Here is a 12,715-nt window from a genome sequence, read left to right as displayed (position 1 = left end):
ATATTTTGCCTTCTGATCAGTTGGAAGCAGTGGAGTTTCACACTTCCCCTCCCTTGTCTCCTCCCCTTGGATTCAGGTAGGGGCTCTTTGCCAAGGCCTCTGAATGGCACCTGGGGTCCCAAATCCTATTCATACTTGCAGCCAACTTATCTGGAGGTCTTATCTCTGCAGTTTTGTAAACATTCCTAGTTTTCAGGAAGACTAACACCCTCCAACCTATATCCCTCATCCTTGTCCAATGGAGTTCTACCCTTCAACAAGGATTTTCACTACTACCACAATCAAGATATGGAACATTTTTACCATCCCCAAATGTCCTGACATGTCCTCTTGCCCCACCCCAAGCCTTATTCAATCACTGATTGGTTTTATGTCTATACAGTTGTGCCTTTTCTAGAATTTATAAAAAAATTTTATTTATTTATTTTTAGAGAGAGGGAGAGGGAGAGAGAAAGAAGGAAAGAAATGTCAATGTGTGATTGTCTCTTGTGCACCCCCAACAGGGGACCTGGCCCGCACCCAGACATGTGTCCTGACTAGGAATCGAACCACCGACCTTTCAGTTCTCAGGCCAGCACTCAATCCACTGAGCCACATCAGCCAGGGCTAGAATTTCTAATAAATGGATTCACACTGTTTATACTATTTATGTCTGGGTTTATTCTTATGAGACAAAATACATTTCCCTGCCACTAGATTTAGTTCAGCCATGTAAGTTGGTAAGGACGCCCCTCAGCAAGGCTTGACCCTATGACTTGCTTTGGCTGAATGGAGGAAGTGAAAGTGATGGCAGGACCCGTCTAAGCCCAGGCTTTAGGAGCCTTGCAGATTTTCATTTGCTATCTTGCATCTCTGCCACCATCTTGAGAACTTGCTGGGTGAGCTCACTGACTGTTTAGAAACTCATGGAGCAAAGCTGAGTGACCTCTGTCAACCAGCCAGTGGACCTCCAGCATGGATGTGATGAGCCACTTAGCTGATCCCCAGTCAAGCCCAGAGGCATCACAGATGAATGCCACCGAGGTTTTGTGGTTGTTTCTTGGGCCTTTTCATAATGATGGACAACTAATGTAGGGAGCAAGCTGGAAGGAGGAGATGTGGTAAGAGGATATTTCAGTCATTCAAGCAAGACATGGGGGTAACAGGGCAGGTGGTGAGAAGTGGTAGGATTCTGGATATATCTTTAAGGTAGCACTAACTGGATTTTCTCTCAGACTGGATATAAAGTGGGGAAAAAGAGAGGAGTGAAGAAGGGTTTGGGCCCAAGCATCTGGAAGGATAGAACTGCCTGCCATTAGCTGAGATAGGACGAGCCTGTAGAGGAGCAGTCCCCAGCATTTTTGCACCAGGGATTGGTTTTGGGGAAGGTGATTTTTCCCCAGAAAGGGTTGGGAGAGGAGACAGGAGGCAGAGCTCAGGCAGTACTGCTGTGCCACCTGGTTCCTTACAGGCCTTGGACTGGTACCCGCCCACGGCCCTGGGGTTGGGGATGCCTGCCATAGAGGAACAGGTCTGGGGAGGATATCAGAAGACCAGACTGGGGCACTTGGTGATTCTTGGGAGAATTGATATATGCCCCCTGGAATTTTGGGGTGCTGGGGAACTTCAAGACCAGCAGTGCTTTTTGAATAAAAAAATCTGAAACAAGGGGCCTCGGTGAAGCAGCCTGTACTAGATGAGCAGTGACTGCACTGCAGCAGGCCCCAGAAGGGGAAGGTGGGGAGAGCATGTCCCTCACCCTGTGTCCCTTAGGCTGAGGGTGTGAAGAGAACCTCAAAAGACCCCCAGACTCCTTATGAAGGGGCACAGAGCAAGGGGCTGACAGCAGGGGACTGACAGTGAGGGGCGGCACCAGTTATTGTCCAGCAAGGGGAAGCTTCACCCAGAGAGAGCCCGAGGCTTGGAGGCCAGCACAGGCTGAGTGAGGGCAGACATGACTGCCTCTGCTTAAGGGGGTCTTCAGCACAAATAGGCCATTTCAGGGAACCATCATGGGTAGGCCCAGCCTGAGGGCCAGTCACCAGAAGGCCAGTCACAGGAGGAGGTCAGACGTCAGAGCTCCTCTCCTGAGTCAAAGCAGAGAACCAGGATGGGAAGAGAATAGGGATGCGGGGAGGGGAACAGTCCTGGAACATAGATTTTCAGGATGAGTTTAATATTGTGATGATCTTCTGTGTTCACCCATTGTTGGTAGTATGTAGCAAGTTATTTAACTTAGTTTGAGGGGGAAATTTATTACACCTATATTGGCATAACTCACAGACCAGGAAGCAGATGTCGGAGGGTTTCAGGAAGAGAGGGAACTGATAACAGGAAGCCATCTCTCATCCCTGATTCTCCTGCCCATTCTCTCCACCACCCCCCACCCTCAGACTAGCTCTCTGCTTCTGACACACATGACACATTATGACCTTGCAAAACTCCCAAGGTCACATGTTAGAGCCCCAGTCCCTTGCAGAAACTGACCAACATCCTGTCTATTCCAATACCAGAATCCTGGAGAGAGAATCCAGTTGGCACAGCCAGGTGCCCACCCAGCTTGGGTGAGCATTGCCTTGTATGAACATTGCTGCAGGCTTCCCAAGGAATAGACCCAAAGACAAGGATGTACATATAATTGGTTTAGTTTGGAGGTGATCCCAGGAAGTACCTTCAGGGCAGTAGAGAAGCAACATAGGAAAAGGAAGGAAGCCATGGATGTGTTATTAAAGAATGGCAATTGGGCCTCAATCACTGAGAACTCTGGGAGGGTATGAAGAGCACATCTCAGATCACTCCTACCTCAGGATTCAGGTAGCTCAGGTATTTATCACCAATTCCCATCGGTCACTGGTTGAGCGCTGCTCCCAGAGCTGTTATTTCCCCATCTGCCTTAGAGTTAGCTCAGGTGGAAATTCTTTATGCTTGCGTTAAGAAGCACTTGGTGTGAGTGGTGAGGGCCAAATGGTCCAGACACCATCTCCATTCTACAGCACCTAAAAAGATCTAGGAAGACCTGTATGGACTGACGTAACAAGGTCTTAAAGATGGGGTTAATACAGTACAGGGGTAACCAGTGAGGGCTCTAACACCAGCCTGTCTAGAGTCCAGTCCTGGCACTGGAACTCCCTGGCTGTCTATGCTCAGATAAGCTTTCTATGCTTCTGCTATCCCATTTGAAAAATGGAGAAAATAATAGTTTCTTTTTAAATGAGAATTATATGTACTTGTGTGATGGAAATGCATCAGACATTATCAGAGCACATATTGTTAGATGAGGACTGTAAGTTGTAGTACACCAAGAAGAGTCTTAAAGCTTTAATAGAAAAGATAACATTTCTATACACACATGCCCACACAGGCATAGAAAATGGTCCAGGAGAACACACCTGATTAATAACAGCATTTATTTCTGGGGAAGGGAGGGCCTTAGGAGGGCCTGGAAGAGCCCAGGGGACTTGTCCTATCAACTCTACACTTCACTTTGATTACTTTGCTGTCCAAGTAAGTGTGACTGGTGCAAATACCCCAGAAAGCAATACAATATTTAAGAACCTTAAAATCACGAACTTGTGTGCACGTGGATGCACACACAGGCAAGGTTATACAGGCTTTGACCCTAAGCTCGAAGATTTAGAGTAACAAATGTTTCTCTCAAGGAAGTTGAATGACCGTGCAATCTTCAGCCTTGTTTTGTGTCTATTTTGGTGATGCAAGCAACTTCCTCAGCAACATGGAAACAAGTGAGCTGAAGCCTTGGTAATAATAATTTGCAGAAATAAAAAGATGCAAATGATCTATAGTCCAGGGGTGTCCAACCTTTTGGCATCTCTGGGCCCACTGGAAGAGGAAGAGTTGTCTTGAGCCACACATTCAATACACAAACACTAACAAAATCTGATAAGCCAAAAACCATGTTCTAAGTAAATTTATGATTTTGTGTTGGGCCACATTCATAACCATCCTGGGCCCATGTGGCCCATAGTGGGTTGGACACCCCTGCCTTGCTGTCACCTACCACAATGCCTTCCAGAGTTGCCTGGGGGCCAAGGTTACCTCACTTTCCACAGGTGTCATAGTTCTAATGGTACTTCTCCACTTCCCCACAACTTCTAAGCACAGAAAGTGCAATGCCTTGCCCAATGATGTAGAATTATCTTGGGCCTTCGGAGGAAGTGCTGGTGAAGAAACATTCAGGGCAACGGAGAAGCACTTTCCACCGGATGCAATGTGTCTAGAGCCTCATGCGACACTCATGTGTTGTCCTGAAAGAGGAAGAATTTCACTTTCTCAAGCTTGTTATTATAACAAAATATTTTTAGAAATATTTCAATCAAAACATTATACAACACCTATGTATTAACCACCCAGATTTAGCTGATTGAAACATTTTTATGTAATGCCTTCTGTGATTTAAAAAATTTTATTAAAAAAAACTTTGGAAATACAGCTGTAGCTTTCTCCTTCTCCTTCTCTTCATCCTTGGTTCTACTTCTTTTTACACAGGTAGCCAGTCTCCTGAAACTGAGTGTATAACATTAGCAGGCATAGTTTAAAATCTCCTCACATAAGTATGTGCATTTTTCGAGATCTTGGCAGGTGCTAGAGAGCATCTATTAAAGGTTCTACTTGCAGATGTGTAGGCTGTGACAATGGAGCTCTGCAAGGGGCGGTGAAGCACTTGGGAGGTGGCAACCGAATGAAGTCATTATTTTGCCTAAGCTTGGAGGGACACAGAGAAATACCCACTACAGGCCCACAACTGTGACCAGATCCAGAAAGATCTGCCACTCTAGGTGCGGAAGACCTGAGAGCAGCTGTGGTTTTCAGTGAAAAAATGCAGCCTCTGCAAAGGGCAGAGGCTATGACACTCAGACTCCCTCTCTCCTCCCCTCAGACTCCTACTAGTGCCACCTATTAGGTGGACCCAACTGAATCCCAAGGAAGAGAGCTGGAAGATGAAGTCCATAAAGTGTCCCAGGGCCAGAGCGTGATGGAAAAGGCTGGCAGCTGGATCTGCCAACTGGCGAATATGTGTCCACAACAAAGCAAAGCATTGTTGTATATTGTACACATTTACTTAAAGGATGTCATATTTTTACATGTGTTTTTGCAGCTTGGGTTTGTTCATTTACATTTTTTAAAATATTTACCCATGCCAAAGTAAAATGTAGCTCTAATTCATACATTTATTTCAACTGCCCCTATGGTATTCCACCATTTTGCTATCACAAGCAATGCTGCATTGAACAGGCTTATTATGTACACGTGGCGGACCCATTTGTACAAGAACATTGCTTCAGTCTCTACATGAAAGTGTGTTTGCTGAGTTGAGATTAGGTACATAATTTTTAAAGTATACTTTATTGGTTATGCTATTACAGTTGTCCCATTCTTTTCTCCTCTTTATTCTCCTCCATCTTGCACCCCTCCTCCCTCCAATATCACCCCCTGCCCTTAGTTCATGTCCATGAGTTGTATATGTATGTTCTTTGGCTTCTCCATTTCCCATACTGTTCTTAACCTCCCCCTATTTTGCACCTACCATTTCTGCTTCTTATTCCCTGTATCTTTTCCCCCATTCTCCTCCTTCCCCCTTCCTACTGATAACCCTCCATGTGATCTCCATTTCTGTGATTCTGTTCCTGTTCTAGTTGTTTGCTTAGTTTATTTTGTTTTTGTTTTTAGGCTTGGTTGTCAATAGTTGTGAGTTTGTTGTCATTTTACTGTTCGTATTTTTTATTATCTTCTTTTTCTTAGATAAATCCTTTTAACAATTCATATAATAAGGGCTTGGTGATGATGAACTCCTTTACCTTGACCTTAACTGGGAAGCACTTTATCTGCCCTCCCATTCTAAATGATAGCTTTACTGGATAGAGTAACCTTGGATGTAGGTCCTTGCCTTTCATGACTTGGAATACTTCTTTCCAGCCCCTTCTTGCCTGCAAAGTTTCTTTTGAGAAATCATCCAATAGTCTTATGGGAACTCCTTTGTAGGTAACTGTCCCCTTTTCTCTTGATGCTTTTAAGATTCTCTCCTTGTCTTTATTCTTGGGTAATGTTATGATTTGCCTTGGTGTACACTTCCTTGGGTCCAACTTCTCTGGGACTCTCTGGGCTTCCTGGACTCCCTAGAAGTCTATTTCCTTTGCTAGATTAGGGAAGTTCTCCTTCATTATGTTTTCAAATAAGTTTTCAATTTCTTGCTCTTTCTTTTCTTCTACTGGCACCCCTGTGATTCGGATGTTGGAACATTTAAAGTTGTCCCAGAGGTTCCTAAGTCTCTCCTCATGTTTTAAATACTTATTTCTTCATTCTGTTCCAGTTGAATGTTTATTTCTTCCTTCTGCTCCAAACTGTTTATTTGAGTACCAGTTTCCTTTCCATCATGGTTGGTTCCCTGTATATTTTTCTTTATTTCATTTTTCATAGTCTTCACTTTTCCTCTATTTTGCGACCATACTCAACCATTTCTGTGAGCAACCTGATTACCAATATTTTGAATTCTGCATGTGATAGGTTGCCTATCTCATCGTTGCTTAGTTCTATTTTTAGAGGTTTGATCTGTTCTTTCATGTATTTCTTTGTCTCAACACACCTGTTACATTTTAAGGGGTAGAGCCTTAGGTATTCACCAGGGTGGAGCAAGCCAAGTTGCTCTGTTGTGGTGCTGTATTTGAGCGAGAAGTCTGAGAGGGAAAAATGCCTTTTGCTCAGCTTTCCACCAGCTTTCAGTCACTTCTCCTGCTACCCACTAGCAAATTGGGCCCTTCTTCTGATGATTTCTAGGCCAGTGGGTTTGTGCACATTGTAGGACCCTGTGGGTCTCTCTAACGAACTGTCCTATGAGGCTGGGAGTTTCTACCACCACTGCAACTCCCACAGGTTTTTACAGCCAGATGTTTTTAAGGCTTTCTTTTCCAGCACTGGAACCCTACGGTGCTTGGTCTGTCTTGCTCCCTTGTTGTTCCTCCTGGTTTATACTCAGACAAATGTGGGACCCCTGGTCCTTCAACTGCCACCTTGCCATTCATCCTCTCTGCCCTGGATGCCCATCTCTGCCCCTCATACCATTCTGAATGAATGTTTCTTCTTTAATTCCTTGGTTGTTGGACTTCCATACAGTGTGAATGTCTGGCAGTTCTGGTTATTTTTTGTTTTTAAGTCTCTTGTTGTCCTTTTGGTTGTGTGAGGAAGCAAAGTGTATCTACCTATGCCTCCATCTTGGCTGGAAGTGAATTTATGTACATATTGACTTTACTAAGTATAACAAAATTGCTCCCTGTTGTAATTATTCCAAGTTTACTTCCACAGATAAAGTATAAAAGCCAATTTCTGATTCTCTATTCTCACCACAGGTGATATAGTAATGACTTGAAAACTTTGCTAACTAATGGCTCTGAAATTGTAGCTCATTGTTATTTGAATTTGCATTTCCCCACTAAAGAGCACTCTTTCCTATGCCTCATGATCCCCAACAGTGACATGAAAGTCATGAAACTGATTATTATCATGAGGCACGTGTTAACACTACCAATGTTCTAGTCAATGGCCATTACAACATAGATAGATCTTCAGTTGGTTTCTCAGTCTCATATTGAGTTTCCCATATACATAGCTCACAAATGCTGGAGAACATGCTGCATGCTTTCAGGAAGGACTGCTTGCTGACTTATGTCATTAGTAAACAACTCAAAACAGTCTTGGTTTCCCATGTTTTCTTGTCACTTTCGAAGGATTCTGTTGAAATGGAAGTCACTTATAAAATGAGATCCAAGATTTTTTCCACAGGAAAAAGACAAGATGTAAAACAACAGGTGTTAGAAATTTGGCATTTGTTTAAATATTTCAAAGATATGAGATGCTTATGTACACATAGGCTATTTTAGGGATAATATCCTAGAAACAGTAAATGGTTGCCTCTGGGGAGGAGAATGAGAATTTCAGTCTTGGGGTGAGAAACAGATCCAGTCTCCATTACAGCATTCTTGATATTCTTCACTTTTCTTTGTTTTACCACCTCCAAACAAAGCAACCAGAGAATCTGATCTGATTAAAATACAAGTTTATGACTTTTCTCCATCACAAATCATTTTATTTTTTACTTGCCAGTAAGCGAATTATTAGATACAGAGCTATGTGAAAGGGAAATTAACTCTAAAATTGTGAAACAGAAAAGTCAACACTTTGACGTATTTCTTCTTCTCCATCAGAGATTTCCTTTTACCACAAACATTCCGCAATATTTTTTCAGTTTAAAAGTTAGTAATGGATGGAGGCCAGTTTAACAGCCTGGAAAAGAAGGGCAATCAGCTGTCAAAGTGTTGCAAACCTGCTTAAAAAAACTTTAGGCCAGTCTTGTGTTTTCATTTCAGGAAACTTGTGCAATTTACTTTTCCATCTATAAAACAGATAACGGTGTGTCTCTGTTATGTTGAAATCTGTTTTGTATTTAAGAAACGACTTCATTGTACAGTCCTTCCGTATCTCTGATTTGTTTACCTAGGTAGACAGAGATTGTTTTGTCGTCTTGGGCATTTTCACTCCTCGCTGCTTTATCGTCTCCGGCTGCCCCAACGGGACCCTTTGGGTGCTGTTGGTGTTCTGCTTTGGTGGAGCCCTGATGTCTGGAAAGAGGACATATGCTCTCTGGATGAGTGACATTTTCCTTGGATCAAAGCAATTATCCAGATCAATCAAATCTCCTTTCTTATGGGCTCAAATAAAGAATTATTATATACCAAATTAAAAAAAAATTTTTTTTGATTAATCAATGCCTGAAGAAGTTGTTCTGTTTTGGGGGTAAGTTGTATGTTAGCTGGTTAGTTCTATTTTGTAGATGATGTAAAAGGTTTACAACAGTAGATATACTAGCTATGATGATTATTTTACATTCTGTTTCAATAAACTTATAGACATAAATATATAACATTTTTATACAGTGTTTAAAATTCAAAAGCAGTTTTACAGATTTCATAACAAGATCTTTTGGACCTTCAAGGATAATTTTCAAAGCAAAATCCAGGTAGAAAATGCTATTCATTTGCTCATTCTTTCATATAGTCATTAATTCAACCACATATATTGTGTGTTAGGTACTGTGTGTTAGGCACAGGTTAGGTACTGAGTACAGAAAATAAAAAAGAAAAACCCCACTACCCGCCCAATGGAATTTCACAGTATAATAGAAAAGATGTGACATATGGATAACTTAGTGCAATAAGCACTATAGGAGCTGTGAGAGTCAGCTGTACCCAACAGAGTGTCAGTTAGCTATTACTGTATAACAAAGAGCCCCAAACTCTCTATAGCATATAGCACTAATTATTTATTTTGCTGAGAGTTGTCTTATTGTTAGCTGATCTAGTCTGGCTTGGATGGGGTGACTTGACTCAGCTCCATATATCTCTCATCCTCCTCTGGAATGAATACACACACACACTACTCTGATGGCAGAGGAGCAAGAAGAAATACACATGGCTTAAGGCCTGTATACAAGCCAGCTCACTATCTCTTCTTATATTCCATTGGCCAAAGTTAGCCAGGTGGCTGAACCCAAAGTTAAAGAGTTGGGATTTAGACTCCATCTATTTGTAGGAAAGAATTACAGATTTACTCAGAAAATGACATGAATAAGGGAGTCACAAAATATTTGGGCCAATAATATAATCTATTAGAGAGGGATACAGAATAAGAAATAATTGGCTGTGATTCAAGCAAGAGACACCAAGGAACAAGATGAGCATCTATTTTTTGTTTTATCACCATGTGTGGTTCACTATTATTTCATCCACTGTACTTTGATCTCTTAACATAGACTGTTATATGTGAACAGGGCTATGTTCTACATGACTTCTGTGTCCCCCCCCATGCTTTAGCTCATATCGGTTAATCAAGAAATTAAGTGGTTGTTAATAATGGACTCAAGGAATAGAAATTGTAAGTAAGATATGATACCATGTCTTTCAGGAATATCTGCTGCCTTTTATGATCACAGTGGTCATAAAGCACCTAAAAGAAGATCTGCAGTCATCTAACAGAGAAATTGGGATACTGCATTCCTTTTCATCACCTTTGCCTGGGTAGAAACTGTCACTCCTTACACAGGGGCAGCCAGCCTGGGGAAATAGCCCAGCGAGGAAGGTGTGTGGGTGAGCATTCACCTCAGCTACCAGTCCTCAGTGGCTCAGCGTGGGCTCCCTTTTCATCCCTGGTTACCCCATGTCCTCAAGCTGACATATCCTTGTCCTGCTGGGGGCATGGTCCTCCCTTCCTGCCAGATTTCTGCGCAGTCAATCACTGCATTAGTTTCCTAGGGCTGTTGTCTCAGTACTTTGGGGCTGCTGTAACAAAATACCACAGACTGGCTTACACGCAACATTTATTTCTCATAGTCCTGCAGGCAGAGAAGTCTGAGATCAAGGTGCCTGCAGACCGAAGACCACTGCCATAACAAATTACAACAAACTGCGCACGACAAACATTTATTCTCTCATAGCTGTAAGGCTAGGAGCCCAGAATCAAGACATCAGCAGTGCCATGCTCTCTTTGAAGCTTTACAGGAGAATTTGTTCCATGACTTTCGTTTAGCTTCTGGGGTTGCCAGCAATTCTGGGCATTCCTTGTTTTGTAGACACATTGCTCCAATTTCCATTTTCATCATTATAGGGAATTCTTCCTATGTCTGTGGCTCTTCTCCTCTTAAAAGGGTGCCAGCCATGTTGGGTAAGGCTCATCCTGATGTAGCATGACTGCATCTTAAATTGATGACATCTGCGAAGACTCTATGTCCCAATAAGTTCAGTCTTACCCACAAGTGTCACCATTCCCTCACAGCCCTGTTTTCTGTTGTGTGGCAGCCAATTTGTTTGTCATGGTGTTGAGGGGGACATTTGTTAATCTGCTCAGCATCCCTCCCTTCTTGTGGGAGTAGTTAGGTTGCTGCTAGCTTATAAGGCATTGTGCAACATTTTAAAAAAGGCATCTCTTCTGGGTGGACCAGTTGCAAGATTTGTGCTCACTTCATGGATGAATTGCAAAAAGTTTGTACTCTGTCCTATTTACATAAGGAAGTGACACCCCCACCCCTGCTTTTGTGTCTACACTAATTGGAGCTGGGTTTTGTCACCTGCAGCTAAAGAATACTTACTGACATAGATGTTACTGAGTGTCATGAAATAATGTGCTGCTTCTCAGAAATAATTTCCTGGAGGTGATCGGTTAACCTAAATGAAGTTTTCCAAGGTGGTGAGTCTGGGGCCCTATGACCTCCAGAGCAGGCTTATGGTTTTGGTAGTTCGGCATCAGGGGGCCCCTCCAAGTGCACAGTTTTGTTTCCTCCCTGTTACACCTGTGGTAGACAGCGGTGTTGCATGTCCCCTCACTCTGACCCCTTCAGTGGGAAGGACCTACTTCTAGCTACCAGAGCTCACTTTGCCCATCCATGTGACAGGCTATAGTACTCAGGACTTGTCACTACCCTGGGAGTGGTCCTTGATGTCTGACAGGAGGTGGCATATTCCACACCCCAACTCCCTCTCCCTGAAATGGGATGCAGTGAGGTGTGATCTTCACTGGCTCTCAGAGGTCCCCTGTAGACACAGCTCCCTTTCTCTGCGTGGAAGCTCACTTGATAATTCACCTTGACTGGCTGATGATTCTCACCTCTCTTCTCACGTCTCCACCTGCCACCCCTCCCTTCACTGGTGTTTTTTCTGGAATCACCTCCACATTAGCTACTACTCTGAGTGAGCCTCTGGGGGTTTCCACATGAAGACAAGACCTATATGTAGTGTCCTCCCAGGAACTGCTGGTCCCAGTCAGCCACTAAATGCTGTGATGGCCTCAGGTAAGCACTTGGACCTCGGTTTCTATATGAAAAGGAAATGGCTGGTCAGTCTAAAGCAGGGTTTTTTTTTTTTTTTAAGAATAAAGTATGGAAAAGCTGAGTAGATCATTACTTTGAAAAAATAAACTCCTTATTTTTCTCTAATTATAAAAATCAAACATAACCATTATAAAATTTTGGAAACTAAAGAAGAATAGATAGAAAAAATTTAAATTACCCATAATTCTGCCACTCAAGAATATGTATTTTTGAACATACAAAGTAAATCATGGACCCTCAAACACTAACATTCTGTGTTTATTTATTTTTACCCAGTTTGGCTGAGACGTAATAGACCTACAACACTGTAAGTTTAAGGTGGACAGTGAGATGATTTGACTTATGTATACTGTGAAATGATTACCAAATAAGTTAGTGAACATCCATCATTTTATATAGATGTCAAGAGAAAGGAAATACGTTTTTTTAATCCTTGTAATGACAACTCTTAGGATCTACTCTCTTAATAACTTTCATATGTACCATGCGGCAGTGTCGACTATTAACAGTATGTTATACACCACATCCCTAGTGCTTATGTATCTTATAACTGGAAGTTTGTACCTTTGGACAACCTCCATCCAATTTCCCCCCACACCCATTTCCCTCTCCAGTAACCACAAATCTAATCTCTTTTATTATAGGTTTGTTGTTGGTTTTGGTTTTGTTTTGTTTTCAGGTTCTGTGTTCTACTGAAAAGTGAGAACATTCTGTGTTCAGACTCTGGGTATGCAGGAGGACCATAAATCTAAGATTTCCACAGTTATTTTCTTGCTATCTGTAGAGCAGCCTGATATAAACTGCTTGCAGAGCATGAGGAGGAAATGTGGCTGCTGGACTCTTATG

The 12,715-nt window shown here is 42.5% G+C and overlaps 1 protein-coding gene across 1 annotated transcript in view; it reads left to right on the top strand.

Annotated features, from left to right (window-relative positions):
• The window catches only part of LOC119051178 (immunoglobulin-binding protein 1-like), a 120,515-nt gene that overhangs the window by 22,321 nt on the left and 85,479 nt on the right, over nucleotides 1–12,715 (top strand).

Source organism: Artibeus jamaicensis, unplaced genomic scaffold, assembly GCF_021234435.1.
Source record: "Artibeus jamaicensis isolate MK-2021 breed Jamaican fruit bat unplaced genomic scaffold, CSHL_Jam_final contig_685, whole genome shotgun sequence".
NCBI lineage: Eukaryota > Metazoa > Chordata > Mammalia > Chiroptera > Phyllostomidae > Artibeus > Artibeus jamaicensis.
The sequence above is the reverse complement of the archived record's forward strand: the minus strand, read 5'-3'. Positions and strand labels throughout refer to the sequence as shown.